The sequence below is a fragment of the Copadichromis virginalis genome, linkage group LG23, assembly GCF_057382275.1.
Source record: "Copadichromis virginalis isolate Kocher_CV1m ecotype Utaka linkage group LG23, C_Virginalis_male_GT1.1, whole genome shotgun sequence".
Lineage (NCBI taxonomy): Eukaryota > Metazoa > Chordata > Actinopteri > Cichliformes > Cichlidae > Copadichromis > Copadichromis virginalis.
This window is the reverse complement of record NC_140639.1, coordinates 43,465,297-43,482,491: the sequence shown is the minus strand read 5'-3', so window position 1 is coordinate 43,482,491 and position 17,195 is coordinate 43,465,297. Positions and strand designations below refer to the sequence as shown.

Here is a 17,195-nt window from a genome sequence, read left to right as displayed (position 1 = left end):
GGAAACCTGCAAAAATGCAACGCAAACAGCAAAATGTTCACCTTCAAATTAAAGGTTTTGCCTTACAGCTTCAAATATCAAGAGGTGCAACAATTATTTTGAAGGCAAATACTATAGTCCATATTTACAGTTTGCATTGTACTTTTAACAGTGTCATTGCTTGTTGCAATCAATTTTGCGCTTTCAATCTCCAGCAACCCCTTGTCAATTTCTTACATATCACATATTTGTTCCTAGCCACTGGTGGTTGCCAAGAGGTTCAAGAGGTTCACTGATCAGATTATAGGCCTGCATGAGTAGGGTCCTAGCATAGACAGTATATGTAGCTTCTAGGTCAGAAAAGTTCAAGTGCCTTAAAACTGCATTCCATCTAAAGGGTATAAGATGGGGATAGCTGTGGTTGCAAAATGGGTCAAATGTGACTGATGCACTATACAGTTTTTGGTCTTAGGAGTTTTTAGTGAACCATCAGGTAGAAAAACAGTTGCAAGGGAATCTAAGGACACACACAAACATACACACACAGGCACACATACAAACTGTCTTTGCAGTCATGTCCAAGTCTTAGTCCCAGTCCCTGAGCTGACTGCTAACTAGATTCTTTATCCCGCCTGGCTGTCAAGGAAATAACTATGACATTAAATGAATGAAACTCTCTTTGGATATTCCAGGGCAAGGCTAAAGCGAGATCCTTCGGGAGCTACCGAGAAGAAGACGTGAAAGCAGAGGAGAGGTTGAGGGTTCTTGGAAGGCGACCATGAGAGGCGTCATGAGATGGTGCCAAGCAGTAAACAGAGATGTTAATGGCAGGTAACACTGGCTTTATATTTAGAATATCCCTAGTTTATGAAAGTAATTAACATCAGTCTAACTGAGTTATCTCAATAACTCTCTATACAACATCTCACCACTAAATTTTACAGCGTTAATAGATGTTGATTTATCAAAACAGAGACACCTGTCCAGACTGTCAAAGAGTTGTTTGTTGCTGCTTTTCAAGCTGTCTAAAAGTTTTAAATGAACTCTGATGGATATTGATTTATAACAAAATATTACAGTGATGATTCACAGACTGGTAAATTAATACTGATGATGCTTCTCTTTTGCTACATTGCAGATCATTAAGCACTCTTTGAAACAAGACTACCACCCTCAAAGCAGACTTTTCTTGTAAACGTGCTGTAGGGACTCCCAGATGTTACCGCGGTACATTGCTTAAGGTAAAGTGCCCCCTTTATACTATTAGAACAATTGCCAGTTAGCATCTGGCTCATTCTTTATTCTTAATGAGCATCCCCCCAGGAAGAGAAGGATGCGGTGACAGACCATGGAATGGCAATTAAATCAAGTCACTTGTAACGACAACTGGCAACATGAAGTGGGCTGCTCCTAAGTTCACCCAACTCTGAGGTGAGTGACTATAAGTGGGAAGGATACCGCTGATTGATATAGAACAGTGTATGTGAGAGGGTTATTTAAACTAGAACTTGGCACGACCAGCTAGAACTTATCAAACTTATCCTCTGATATTAATCAAAAGCAAATGTTACAGCTGGACTAGTATCAGCACAAACAGTGTCATCTTCACCTCCTCCAACTTACACATAACTTCATACAGTACTGCTACAGAGAGGCAGGGTCACAGCCAATTCAATTCAATTTTATTTATATAGAGCCAAGTCACAGTAATAGTCACCTCAAGGCACTTTATATTGCAAGAAAAAGATTCTATAACAATACAAAGAAAACCCCAACAATCAGACAACCCTCCTATGAGCAAGCACTTGGTGACAGTGGGAAGAAAAAAAAACTTCTTTTTACCTCCAGCAGAACCAGGCTGAAAGGGTATCCGGTGTAACGTCTGCGTCAAACCAAACACGTGACGACCCCTTGGGAAATAAGGGAGCAACTGAAACTACTTTCCAAAAGCCACTTTAGCCATTTGTTATCATCAACTTAGCTCCTAGCGGCTAAGGCTAAAAATTAAACTGTAATATGAATGTGAGAGCTAGGCAGCAAGAAAATTAGTCCTGCCCATCTGTGATGTTAATAGACAGTGTTAATTTAACAGGATAGCACAATAGTTTTGTCTAGAATTGGTTATGCTTATTTTAAAGTCTGAAAAAATCGACTAGAGTGTTTTCGGTGCTTTCATTCAAATTCCGTTCTTGTCATTCAAATTCTGTTCTCTCCATTCTAATCCTGTTTTTTCATTCAAATTTTGTCATTTTCATTCTAATTCTGTTAATTTAGTTCAAAATCCGTTGTTGTCATTCTAATTCTGTTGTTTTCATTCAAATTTTGTTGATTTCTTTCAACTTCCAGTGTTTTCATTCAAATTCCGTTCTTTTCATTCTAAATCAGTTGTGTTCATTCTAATTATGTTGTTTCCATTCAAATTTCTGTGTTTCATTCTAATTCTGTTGTTTTCATTCGAAAGCCGTTGTTTTCCTACTAATCCAGTTCTTTTCATTCAAATTCCGTTCTTGTCATTCAAATTCTGTTCTCTCCATTCTAATCCTGTTTTTTCATTCAAATGTTGTTATTTTCATTCTAATTCTGTTAATTTAGTTCAAATTCCGTTCTTGTCATTCTAATTCTGTTGTTCTCATTCAAATTCCATTCTCTTCATTCTAATCCTGTTTTTTCATTGAAATTTTGTTGTTTTCATTCTAGTTAAGTTCTTTTCATTCTAAATCAGTTGTGTTCATTCAAATTCAGTTGTTCTTCTTCAAATTTCTGTGTTTCATTCAAATTCTGGTGTTTTCATTCTAATTCCGTTCTTTTCATTCTAATTCTGTTGTTTTTGTTCAAAAGCCGTTGTTTTCCTTCTAATCGAGTTCTTTTCATTCAAATTCCGTTGTTGTCATTCTAATCCTGTTTTTTCATTCAAATTCAGTTGTTCTTCTTCAAATTCCTGTGTTTTCATTCAAATTCCGTTCTTGTCATTCTAATTCCGTTGTTTTCATTCAAAAGCCGTTGTTTTCATTCAAATTCCATTCTTGTCATTCTAATCCTGGTTTTTCATTCAAATTTTGTTATTTTCATTCTAATTCTGTTAATTTAGTTCAAAATCCGTTGTTGTCATTCTAATTCTGTTGTTTTTGTTCAAAAGCCGTTGTTTTCCGTCTAATCGAGTTCTTTTCATTCAAATTCCGTTGTTCTCATTCTAATTCTGTTTTTCTCATTCAAATTCGGTTGTTCTTCTTCAAATTCCTGTGTTTTCATTCAAATTCCGTTGTTGTCATTCTAATTCTGTTGTTTTCGTTCAAAATCCATTGTTTTCCTACTAATCCAGTTCTTTTCATTCAAATTCCAGCAACTAGAGACAAACAGTGGCAGCCTATTTTACTGAGGATTTTCACTGATAGAGATATCAAGTTCAAATTCAAGTCTTTTGACAGCCCTGCAAACAATTACCAACTACAAAGTAATGAGCAACAACCAAATAACTTGTACTCATCACTTGATAAGGCTTCACAACCGAGCCACGAAAGAAGCTGAAGGACCTTCAGTTAAAATATAAAACTATCCATGCTAGCTTCAATAGTTTTATATATGCAGCTACTCAAGCTAGCATGAGTTTGGGTAGCTTCATATAAAACAAGGTAATTATTCACTTCTCAGCTTCTCCATTTTGATGTCATGATAAGGAACATTAGCCACCTCATCACAAAGAGTGCACAGCAAAGCAACGGATCCGCAATTCAGTCTGGCAATGCTTGACAAACTGCCTTTCAAATTGAATGAGAAACGAGAGCAGCGAAGCCTAGAACATACAAGTGAGTCCAGCCTCAGAGCAGCTATGTGAGATTCTCTCTTTCAATTGACTTGGATTAGCTCGTTGCCAGAATTACGTGTAATAAAATCCAGTTATAAATTTGAGATTCGCCTCAAAGGGCAGCTTGCGACAGTCGCTTCTTCCGAACAACCCGCGAAAACCTTATGCTGCGGGGTTATCTGAAGTTTAACTTTAGCCATGTCTAACTATAGAAACACGTGTACTTCAGAGAAATGCTAAATAACATGAAAATTCCTCAAGCTTAGGTGGAAACTTCCCATAGCAGCGATTAGATATTCGCAGGCTGAAACGCTTCTTCTTTATCTCCCTCACACACAACCTTGAACACACATTTTTACTCAGCACCTAAATTTAAATCTGTGACACTGAGACTGATCTGCTGCTGAACCGATGAGTCTCTAGCTAACTCTACAGTATGTTAATGCTATTCATTGGAAAGCATCAAAGTCTTAGTTCTTCAAGCTGCCCTGACTTTAAGCTAAAAGGAAAAAAAGAAAACGTACTGCACATTTTACATCATGAAAACGATGCCACTACATAGTTCTACTACAGCACATCTTTGGAGCAGAGTTTTACAGATTAAAGAGAAATATTAATAGCAATCAATGAGATGCCTAACGTAAGTGTTCTTAACCAATACATATGTAAAAAAGAAGAACTAAAATGGCAACTAATGCCTCGGCAGATTCTGTAGTTTGCCAAATCACTTCAGTGGAATTGTCTCGTCTAAGCAGCAGAACCATAGGCTTATTTAAAGGGGAATGAAAGAGGATTGTCAGACTATTAACACAAGTTAATAAATGCCTACCCTACAGCAACTATAATCATTAAGGCTGCTAAACATTTATCTTTCAGCTTTTTTAAATCAAATCAGTCAGTCGGAAGAATCAACTTGAGCCAAAAGCAGAGCACAATCCAGCCAACAGCAAGAAAACAAAACAAAGCCTTTGAACAAATAATCAAAGTCTTTCTTCTAGCAAAGAATGTGTTTCAAATTGTACAGCCAATTGATCTGACTGTGTATAGAGGCTGTGTACTGCTTGAAAGTACTTTGACTTTCATCGTTGACGGATGCACCATGCAAAGGATAATAATTGATGTGAAGATACACCGCACGTGGCTTTGAAATTATTTGATTAGAATAGTCAGTATACAGTATGTCTGCTTTAATGGTTAAATGTATAGCAATGCAGACACCTTAGGGGACTGGTGCTCAGCAAATGTTTATTTTCATATATGTTCGTATCATACATAACCACACAAACCCAAACGTGAAAGCAATTTGTCTTGAGTGCACCTTTCTCTAAAAATGTCCCTCTCGCATCTGAAACAAACAGCCCCGAGAGCAAAAATAAACTTAAGAGCTAAGGCGAGCAGACATGCTGTAGCTACCACTGAGAGCTGAGCGGCACAATGCAAATAAGCTTTCACACCATAACAGACGACCCACATCTCCATGCTAGGCAGCCGAGATTCAATATCGGAGGACAAGGAGTGCTGCGTCCCCAGGCCCTTCTTGCAAAGTGGCCCATAAATCAAGAACCCTGTTGAGAGCTGGTCTCTGTGGGTCTTGTCCAGGATTCGGGAAAAAGAGCACAGCTCTGGCTCCAGTAATCCACCCCCCCCAAACAGCTTTAATGCAACAGATGGCCTTTGCAGCATAAAATTATGACTATCATTAGCCAACCTGGGGACCAGATTATTACTGCAATTGTTTTGTTCAGATATATAGATGATGCTGCCCAGCCACAGCTACAACTGGATTGGGTTTAACTGTAAATACCAATTAATGATTGTTTTTAAATTTCAGACCTCACATAATACAGTAGTACATGCAAGAACACTGAGAAAATCATAAGAGGTAACTTGAAAATTAGCTTAGTATACCTTCCTTGCACCAACTATTATTTAAGCCTTGCTGACATCAACATTAGAGGAGAAAGTGCTGAGCTGTGCAACATTGCAGCTTTGCTTGGCTCATCTTTTGCCAGAAAGTACTACATGTATTGGAGGTATGTTATTGTGTCATGAAAATGTGTAATATTTGCATAGCAATCAAACTGAGGATAGTACGATTGCTATTTCATGCAAAGTGGTCAATACTAACACATATTTTATTAATGTCACAAAATGCTGAGAAAGATTTTAAAAACAGACATTGTAACATATAGCATGTTACAATGTCTGTTTTTAATAATCCCAAATCAGTTTTTATTTGTTGCCCTGTGACAGACTGGCGACCTGTCCGGCCCAGGGTGTACCCTGCCTCTCACTCCAAGGCTCCAGCGCCCCCCGACCCTGAAAAAGGATAAGCGGAAGCAAATAGATGGATGGATCAAACTTGTTGTTCTTGTCCATTAATTTTGTAGCACCAATAGTGAAGGGCATTTGGCAGGACTTCCAATTATTATGCATGCTGTGTGACTTGGTTTAATCACAGTTCTATAACTTTTGTTCAGTTAAAAAAGTGAAACCCCCCTCACAACATTTCAACTGACTTAATTAGCACTTTAACTTTCATTAAGTGCTACATATTGTGTGCAATAAAAATATTTTCATTCTAAGGAGATAAGGTCATTACCTTAAATTAAGGTAATCAGAATTCTGCCAGTTTTATACAATCAGATTCATACGTTTTTGGATAACGATGGGGGTTTTTTTCCCCCTTTTTTAATGTTACCTCTAGGGCCCGTCACAGTGAATTTTAAAATCGTGCATTCAATACGCAATTTCAGTAAAGACTTCAAACTTTCATTCAAGAGGTTTAACAAAACTATAGCATTGACTAGGAATTGGCACCATACACAGTCCACTGTTTTGAGAAGCTCAAAATTAACTGAACAACTGACTGACGAGTTTCATCTCCCGGTGAGGCCTGGATGTGGAGTTCGTTTCAAGTGTTGAACTGTTAGATGTTCCCTTGAGCAATCAGTATGAGGTAAAAAGCAATGCAACCATCTGTTGCATTCATAGAAATAAGGCAGGACCAAAAGACCTGAAAGACCCTGGAAGATTGCAGAATTCTTTCACTGGTTAAGAAAAAAACCCTCAAAACATCCAACCAAAACCAAGAAGCACAATATTTTAAAAATACAATAAGTCTCACTGTATATAATAACTCACGTGGAGGTATTCTGAGATTGGCCATCAAACTTCATATGGCTATGAATAGTTTGTTGTAGGAAAACAAAAGAAACTGTCCCTACTATGATTGGTGACACTCTAAGGTTACACTGTGGACACAACAAGAAGAAGATTCTCTGGACAGCTCTTGTCACAGATGTATGTGACACATTTTGTCAGTATTTACATATGAATGTGCGATATGGGAGGTTACTATAACCTTATCATTTAATAGTGGTCAGTGGCTAAGTTCATCCTTGGCTTCATGGGGACATTCATGCAAAATGTTAAGAAATTCCCCCAAAGTATTCATGAGAATGGAAACTGAGAACCTGGACACATAACACTATGGAGGCCAAAAAATAGAAGCTACAATAGAGTTGAATAACTCTTTCATTTGTTACAAAGCACTTTATACTGTAAGCCATGTGATAAGCCTTCAGCCTCAAATAATACTAAACCTGGATTTCATGGATTGAGTTTCATCTTCTTACCTGTATGTGTAAGACACACACACACACACACGCATGCACGCACGCGCACTGCAGTTTTTGACTCAACATTAACTCTGGCTGTGTGTGAAATTACCCTTTCAGCAGGGGTTACATTGGGATTTGTGAGAAAGGGGAACCCTAGTCTAGTGGGCTTGATGCTCAAGGACCCACTGCACACAGTGAAAGTGGGGGCTAATTCTTTAAAAGAAAGTAGGTCCACTAAAAATTACACACATTGTGTTCTGTGGATGTGCATTGTCCAGAATAACAAAGACGCCGTTTCAGACACAGTCTCTAAACACCAATTTACAAGTTACAAAGAAAAATTCCACGGCGTTAAAATCTCAGAGTCAGACGTGCCAAATTATCAGATGATAATATATTTTACTTGAGTGTAAGTGTATTCTTAATTACTTTTAAGGAAAAAGGCCAACCTACATAAACCAATCATTTCTACTCATTTATATTTCGTGATTTGCTTTTTTTGTCGTATTTTTTAATTAACATCTACATACAATTGATGGTTTGGGAAACACTGATAATACTGTCATACATAAGTAGAAGAAAATGAATCTTTGCACTGACCCAACAAAGAATCAGTGCAGCAAATTATGGGTTCAGTGTAATTAATTGTGTTTTCATTATTAGACAGATTTTCTGTAGCTTTATTTTTTTATTCACTTCAGTGATTAGATGAGTTCTGTGCTCGCAGTAATGAAAGTACTGCAAATATTGCATTTAAGCAGCATAACAGGAAAACTCCCTGTAATAACCCACTTAATATACCAGAAAAAAAGGAAGGAGAAAAAAAACTGCCCTGCTGGTGCAGGATTCGTCGTCAGCATGACTGCTTTGTTCCCAGTGTTTTCACTGAAAACATGAATTTCTAACAGCTCAGTTGTTTGCTGTGCAGAACATCATCGAGACAGATAAAATTCTGTAAGATCCCAACACAAAGTCCGATGATTTAAATAATCAATCTGAAGTACAGTAACGTACGAGAGTCTTGAGTCATCCCCGATTTCTTTATATTTTGCTTCCAAGAAGCCAAACTGTTTTGTCTTTTTTGGTGGTCTTAAAAATGGTTTTCCAGGCTTTCTGAAGGTCTTTCAAAGTTTTTCTTTGGCCATTAGCTGCTTTTCTACTCACTTTCAGCTCAGTCTTTGTGCCTGATCATTTTCAGAGGAATGTTTGTTGTTTGTTAAGCCACTTAACCTAGATCTATGATTCATTCAAGCATAAAACAGACACTTAACTCAATGAATCATTGATATGTCTACACATGACAGACAACTTAGCACAGAATTAAATTTAAATATCATCTTTATGCACTTTGTTATTAGTTGCCTGTTGCAAAAACACATCTTATGTTCCCATTTACTTTAGTTGAATCTATGAACGATGCAAAAGACGATAACACGGATTGACAGCGTCAGGACAAAATCCAGCAAAGACCTGAGACAGGACCAAGGATGTGCATCTAGCCCTTCAGTTGATCCATTTACTGCTCACAGTACATGGGTCCTTATGAAAATTCAAAAGCATTTCTGAAACATGGGAAACGGGACAGGTTGAGGTATTGCAAATTACACAAGAACTGGACTGAAACCCAAAAACTATTCCTGAAGACTACTTAAAGAAATGACAAGAAAGCTTCTTTCAGTTCAACCTGTGTTATGGAATAAAGGTGGTCATACCAAATATTGACGTTCAAGCTCATTACAATTACAAAAACTGTGTTTTTGCCTCAACACAGTAACACTGATTCCTATTTTCCTAGCAAAATACAAAGAAATGAAGACGTTTGCACAGCACTGGATTGATAGTCACACACATCTGAGTAACTAGAGGCGTTTTAAAAAAGAAATCCCCCCAAAAATCGGGTGACATTCTGTATTTGTTTGTTGTGGTACGAGTGGCTTTGTAATGGTAAAATAATGAAGGAAACAGAGCTGATCTCTGGCATGTCAGGAACTCAGCTCCAGTGGGTTTGACCCAGTTTAACCCGATCCTTTAATTACTTTTATATAACAAACACTCAGTGGTTTAATTAATAGTATGAATGCCATGTTGTGAGCTCAGCGGCAGGTGTAATATCACATCATGATGTTTAATGTAACAACATTGTAGCGCTGGAATTTTACACTTAAAAATGAATAACCTCAACACAAAGCTAAAAACACCCGAATTGATCCGAAGAAAGTTCACCGCGCACGTGTTGCCCTCAGCTTGACATATCGGTTTAAAATTAGCTGTAAATACAATGTTGCCCCGGGTCTCATGTGAAGTGGCTAATGAAGAACTGCTAATGAAGCGCTCCTTGATTTCACTCACTGTTAATCCCTAGACGTAGCTGTTCTATTTAAGCTCCCGCCTGGCTCAGAGGGGAGAATTTGGCGCAAACACTCTCAGCGTTCCTACCGAGGGGTAGCCATGTGTGCATTTACACGGAGTATGCAAATAGGCCACGGCTCCCACTCGAGTAGCTGCTGTATATTATAGCATGAGTATTTTCTTTCGTTGCTGCTGTTGCTGAGACCGTCCTAAATTGGTTTGTAAAAATGCTCTGAATATCTCGACACCAGCCACTTAGAGTGCAGGTCAAAATGTGAATACAGATTGCTAGTTGTGATAGTGTTTTGATAACATTAAAGAGCCATTTCTCTTCTGGTATGCATTTATCCTGCAAAATAATGCAGCCTGGCTTCCTTTTTTTCTCCTCCCAACTGGCATCCTGTACACCAATGTATGGAGTGTCACAACAAAGCCTTCATGAATGAGTAAGCACAGATCCTATGAAGAGACGAAGGGAAATGGGAGGAAAAATTGCTCATTTTGCTTCCCTTGGCATGCAATTTCCATCCTCTATCCACATCTCTCTAAAAGCTATCTAAAACACATCAACTTCATCTTTCTAGGCTGGATGGGTCTCAGAGGATCACCTCCAGACATGGCGCGATGACAGTGGGGCTGAAAAGAAAGGATGAAAATGATAATTCTGTTCTCTTGCTTATAGCAATAGGCTTCTCATTCTAGTGCTGATTAAAAAGTGGGGGGAAAAACATTCATTTTCGACGTCAGTTGCCTCTAGCAAAGAAAAATACCGTATATTGAGGTAACTGATCACGCCTCGGATGGCTGTTTCATCAGAGAAAGTGCAACACGACTATTTCGCTGCCTCCTTTCCATTTTACCCATGTAACAATTGACCAGCACAACATTTTAGCTCGGGGGCATGCTACACTGTGGCTGACCCCAAGTTCTTTTATTTTCTGCTGTAACAAATGGGGAAATAAACACTTTCAGATTTCATTTGATTCGGGTCAGCTTTATTCTTTGATTCCGCCCCCACCACCATTGATAGAAGCACACAAATGCAGGACAGCCTCATGTGTATGTGTGGGATTTTTTTTAAGAGCAATGCAAAGAGACAGCTAGAGATGATGCCATTACCATCCTTTTATTGAGGCATTTTTCTGTTCGAAATGCAGAAAGTAAATAAAGCTAGCATGGCAGAGGCAGACACTCAGCTCAATTCACATCCACACATGAAGGCATTCAGATAAAGGTCTAAAAAAGAAAAAAATGGGTGGCCATGAAAATGATTTGCAAGCAAGTCCATTGTTTATGACACCTCTCTGCTGAGTAACAGCAGGAAAGGGCGCGCCCAGGGCTCAACTGCCATGAAGTGAATGCGGGACCCAATTCTGAAGACCATTTATTTTTCCATACAGCCTGGTCTGCCATCCTCATGCGACTGTGGACTCAAAGGGTGATTTTCTTTGCATGAAAACTATTTGGAGACAAAAACGAGAGCACTGCACACTACTTCTGTCAAACTCTTTGATCTGGCCTCGCGTAACCTACATGATGACGGTTACTCAACCGTATAAAATGATGCCAACCATGGACTGCTGTGCTCCAGAACAGATGTAGCAGAACTGCGATCCACCAGCCAGGTGATGACAAATATTATGTCGTAGGACAGTGTTTTTGGGTTTTTTTAAATTACAGTAAGTAGTAAACAGTTACTCTGTAAAATTTCACAAATCAAAAGATTTGGATTTGCAGATTTCAAGTATAAAACCAAGAAATTCTGCTCACTGATTTTCCAGCATCAACTATTATGATCCAAACCAAGGGCACCAAACTACATCACTACATAATAAGCTGGAACCCATCAAAACCTGTCATCCTCATTTCCAGCTCATTATTTTTCATTCTTGGGTTGCACTCAAGCAGGTCTGCATGAATAACATTTAAAAGTATTAGATCTTTCTCTAATACTGGGCCTTGATGCCGCCCCTCAGTTCTAACTGTCTATAGCAGGCCTTTGTAGCTCCCACTCCTCACCACTTATAGGGACCATTTTAATGGTGGTTGCACAGCCATGCTGCCATTTATAGTGGCGCTGAGCACGTGCTCACTGCAGTATTCTGCCAAATGATAGGTGTCAGTCACCAAGTACAAGAGTAGAAGACATCAAAACTGGAAGAAAAGAAATTGAAGAGGTTTTTTTGTTGTGGAGGTTTTCGCCAGAAAGTCTCCTTTTGAGTTGAATTTAAGATTCTGCGCTGATACATCATTGCAGTGGCGGTAACAACTGACACAACTATACACATGATGTTACAAAGGTTGAATCTACGTAAGAGCATCTAAAACAGGGGTGTCAAACTCAAATACACAGTGGGCCAAAATTCAAAACTGAAACAAAGTCGCGGGCTAACGTTAATATTTATTGAAACATATTTATTCCTCCAGATATAAGAATGAATCTTTTCTTATGGACTCAAACACGTTTTGCTGAAAAACTGAATATCGAACAAGCAAAGCTTAATACTAAACAATATATATATTAGCTGTATAATACCAGTAGGCCAGCTCTGATAGTAATTTGGTATGGCTTCGCGGGCCAAATGTAATTAGGCTGCGGACCAAATTTGGCCCGCGGGCCAGAGTTTGACACCTATGATCTAAAACGACATCTTAGCTCGACTTCACCACCAGATGTAACACCACTTTCGGTGCGCAATGCCATCCACCAGTGCAAAAACGGTCTCTAGGGTTTAAACAGCCCAAATTGTGCGCCTGAGATTAGTGTATTAGGTAGATGCACTCTCTCTGACATCATACAGAGCCAAGAGTATTAAAAACTGTCTTAAAATGAGCATTTAGAGCAGTCGGAAATCTGATCCTCTGGCTGAGATTACAGAAGTTAAGGAAACCGATAATATGCCCCCTTTAATGAACTTCCCATTTACAAAATTAGTAAAACATGTTAAAAAAAAGTTTTTTTCTCAACCAGTCACTCTGCTGTTATTCTAAGGAAGATGTTTATTTGATTGAAGCCCACCCACAAGTAGAACCGAGCAATGAACAAATCTTAAGGCTTCCAGTGACTGTATTTATCAAGCACAGACACAGTCAAAATCACAACTATTTGGGGTATAAAAGGTCTAAAAAGACAATATAAGGTCAATGGGAGTTCTGATGATGCCGCAGTCCATCTCCAAGCTGCTATGACCTCATTCGCACTGCAAACCTTCATCGCTGAGAACCGGTGACTGTCACTGCATGCTCTAATTTTATCTCTGTTTAACGAATATACTAATTAACTAACATATTAATCAAGCCGTTGTGCATGAAACCAATATATTTGGCCTCGATACTGCAATAAAATTACAGATACTAGCTCTCGTGGCTGATTTCTTTCTAAGCACATTAGTTGAATTAATCTGCAAAAAGCTCCATGGTTTCAGAAAAAATTTCCAAACAAGGAAATCAAGTATCTCCAAATAATTTCCATTATGGAAAGAGGAGACATCATATAGAGTTATTACATTATATAGAGATACTTTAAGGCCTTTATATGTAAAGTAGATACTACCAGTTTTTACTGTCCCTCAAGTTCACAAACCAAATTAGCCACATCTAACTGCTTCAAAGGCAGATTTTCTCTTGTAGTCACAAGTCATGATTCTTCTTGAAATGGGCGAAGCACCATGCCCAGACACTCTGTTATCTACCTGATCTACCATACTTGTCAATTCACGACGTGACGGCAGCAACAAAAATAAATAGCTCTGAATCAGATCGATGCCCAATGATTGCGACGGAAAATGGAACAAGGCGCGGGGAAAGAGGAATCTCATCTCGAGGGGAATTGGATTTTGAGAAAGATTTAACCGAGGGCTCGTCTGTTATGCATGTAGCCCACATCTTCTTGGATTCCACAGCAGCTAATAACTTTAGCAGGAATGGAAGGTTGTTCGAGCTCCAGCTGTGATATTTGAACGTATGCGCGCAGTCGCATGCGGGCATAAATACGCAAGCTGGATCGCCTCTCAGTATTTCCATTTCCCCTTGAGTCCTATTAATGTCATTTAGCAGCCATGATTGAGGTGGCCCACTCTCAGCTTCCACACCAGCATTCCTGCTCACAAATCCTCATCAATTGCTCCAATCAGTCTTACCACAGAGCCAATACTCTACAGTGAGACAACTCTTATTTCCCACCGCATTAATGAACTCTTTCATTTGAAAGCCTTTGACTGTCTGCCTCTTGATTGCAAAGCCAAGGCCAATAGGCCTCGGTGACAGCTCCTTGAAAATTAAAAGTATCAATCAAGACGGGAAGGGGAGGGGGGAAAAAGTTGTAATGGTTTCAGATTCTCCTGTCGAGCAGAGAGAGAAGGGGAAGCTAAATGGGATCAGGTGGCATTTCAAAATGCATGTTGGGGCTCGTTTTACCTCGTTTTATTGCTAGATGGGTGGTACTTGCAGGATAAGGGTTAAAAATGTTAGATAAGATAATTAAACATGTTAAAGGTTCATTTTTATGAATCAGTGGGATGTAAATCCAATTATTTGTACTGAAAAACTCATGTTCGCTGTTGTCTGTGCACCTTGAATCGGTTGACCTGGTAATTCAGCCCTGATGAAGGATTCCAAGTAATGAAAACAACATCTTCAATCACTTCATTACCATATCCTTTAAAGCTACACTTGATTCGTCAGAAGAGGAGTTCAGTGCTGCTGGGTAAACTTGACCAGCATTTTTTTTAAAAAAGGAGAAAAAAGTGCTAACGCTGGATGACATAATCTCCGTCTAAATCAATTTCGGTGTGAAAGCACTTGACTCAGCTCAATATGTAGCTGCAGGGCTTCTGTTAAGTGGCTGCTGCCACTTACCTATTAATTCATGTGCTACCGGTTGCGCTCATGGTCAAGATTAACCCGATATGTCGGGATTTAAAAATAATAATAATAAAATAATACCACAAGGCAAAGGAAGACATGTGCCAGAGCGTTTAGGAGAAACTGAAGGGGAAAGATTATGAACAAATCATGATGCAAGGAGGTTTTGGAGCAAGCAATGATGCTGTTAACAGAATTAGAAAATGCCTTTGCAAGACTGAGGAGCTGTCTGGAAGTAAGGATTTCACTGCCTGCGGGCTATGGCGTGCTATGGTTTTGCAAAAAAAGAAAAAGAAAAAGAAAAAAAAGCATGGCTGCAGCAGTTGTTACTTGATGGTAAAAAAATGGTGACATACAGCTTGTAAGGCTACAGAGCCTTCTGTCACTCATGTGTAGGGAGTGATGAGGGAGTATGGATTTTATGCATTTCTTTTTTTACGCCAGCATCTGTTCTAACTTTTACATCAGTATCACTTTCCTGATTCTCAAATATGTTCAGTGGGTAAAAGCCAAACCACCACGACCAGCTCCACTCTGGTCAGAGCCAGACTGGAGCTTCAGACATTCATCTGGACAACCATAAACCATCATCCATCCACCCAGAGGAGGGAAGCAGGCAAAAGGAGGAGAAGCACAGAGAGAGCTGACTTGCCAAGCAACCACTCAGCAGAAATAATGTGAAATATAACTACGGCTGGGTTCTACTCCCATCCCTCCTCACTCTGGCACACGTTATTTCCCCCCTCCACCAACACACGATCGTGCTCTCTTACTTTCACAGGCGCACGTACACAAAACACGCACGCATGCTGACGCACCGGAGAGATGTGCAAATGCGCACAGTGTTACACAATTAACGTCGAGAAGGAGGAGGGGAAAAGAGAGAGAAGAAGAATGCGTAAAAAGAACAGTTGGTGTGCGCTGACGGACTAATCCGCTCGGATAGTTACGTTTTGAATGAAGGATACAGAAGAAGACTTTCAGCGGTCCACTTCTACTGCCGTACTGCAGCCGTGAACAGCTCCACACAACAGAGGAGGCTCTAAAGATAGAAAAATAAAATAAAAAAAGGAGCCTCTGGGATTTACGCGTAACAGCGGGACAAATGCGTTCTATCCAAAAATGCGCATTTAAGCGCTGCGTGTTGGGATTCCGTTTATTAAAGGTGGTAGATAGTCAGGAGGATCGTGTGCGCGCACAGAACATGAAAATGTCAGTGACAAAAACGAATCGTGGGTTTAAACAGATCCACGGGGGGCAGCATGGTCCAACTTTGGCCAAAGAAACAATTGCATTTAACTTACCAACAAGCAGTTTCCAAATGATGGCGTACACTTTGTGGTTAGTTCTAATAGCCCCACACCATCACGGTGTATCCGAATCTGCTCCGGTCGACAGAGTAAAGCAGAAAGGGTTTAAAAAAAAATAGAATACAATAAGGAATTCCAGGAGAGAGATAGTCCACTTCTCCAAAAAGAAAAAAAAGAAAAACGCAGTGTCTGTCCCCAAATTACATATTGCCAGTCCTCGCTGGCGCAAATTGGAGCGCAAAAATAAAACCAAAAAAAGAAAAGAAAAAACAAAAACACCTGCAGCCGGTCGCTTTCAAACAGCAGGAAAGAAGAAAATCATGACAGTGATTGGAAGAATGTTCGACGGAAATCAATCAAGGGCAAGATCGGGAGAGGCAATTAGTCTGGTTATCCTGTTAAATCAGCTGCACGGCGGCTCACGGCCACGGAAGCCCGGCAGGTGAGCTTTCAGCTTTAAGCACGACTGCGCGAGAGCGAATTTCCAAAGTGATGTGCAGAAAAAAGGCACACCAGAAGCCTCCTCTCTCTCTCTCTCTCTCTCAGTGCCGCTGTACCGACACCAGATGCGTCAAGTGAGGACAATTGAACCCAAGCAGCACAGGACACGACGAGATTTCCCTTCAACATAAAAGTCGAGCGCGCACTGGCGGTTAAAAAAAGAAGAAGGGCTGGCTGAATGACCCACGTGGGTCTAAGTAAGAATTGTGGGGTGTAGCTAAAAGCTCCATACACTGTGTCACAGTGTATTTACATTAATAAGAAGTAGCACAGATCCGGTGGAACTGCACCCTCTGCCCATTTCTTCCCCTCTTTCCTCGTTATTGTGATCGAGAGCAAGTTCGACACTCTTTCCCTTTCCCCAGAGTTGCTTTTATTTTGAAGAACAACTCTTATTTTCTCTTATTTTGTCTGCCTTGACATTTGCTTTCTCTCAGACCTGCGGTCCTCTGGAGTCCTCATCCTCCACATGGCGCACTGGCAGAAGCTCACCAAAATACGCACGGGAGGATAATCATCCTCATTATGCGCCTGCTTCGACAAACAAACACAAATGTGGAGAGAGTACTTTTTTCGCCGGCTTATGCTGTGAGTAGAGTGCGCAGGCAGACGGGTAATGCAGTGAAGCTCAAGTTTGAGGATAGACGCACTGCCGCCCAATGGAAATAACAGAAAAGCTCTGAAATGCACTATAAAAATGCTGTCTTTAGCAAGTCACTGAAGGGCAAATGTGTAATATTAGTGTCTAATATTGGTCGTTGGTAGCTG

The 17,195-nt window shown here is 39.8% G+C and overlaps 1 protein-coding gene across 3 annotated transcripts in view; it reads right to left on the bottom strand.

The window, feature by feature from the left end:
• The window catches only part of LOC146681677 (interleukin-1 receptor accessory protein-like 1-B), a 347,610-nt gene extending 331,152 nt beyond the window's left edge, over nt 1–16,458 (bottom strand). For all 3 annotated transcript variants that reach the window (XR_014918021.1, XM_085448562.1, XM_085448563.1), the window contains exon 1: nt 15,921–16,458. The gene's annotated coding sequence lies outside the window, so the exon portion shown is untranslated. The remainder of the gene's footprint in view (nt 1–15,920) is intronic.
• Nucleotides 16,459–17,195: the final 737 nt, after the last annotated feature.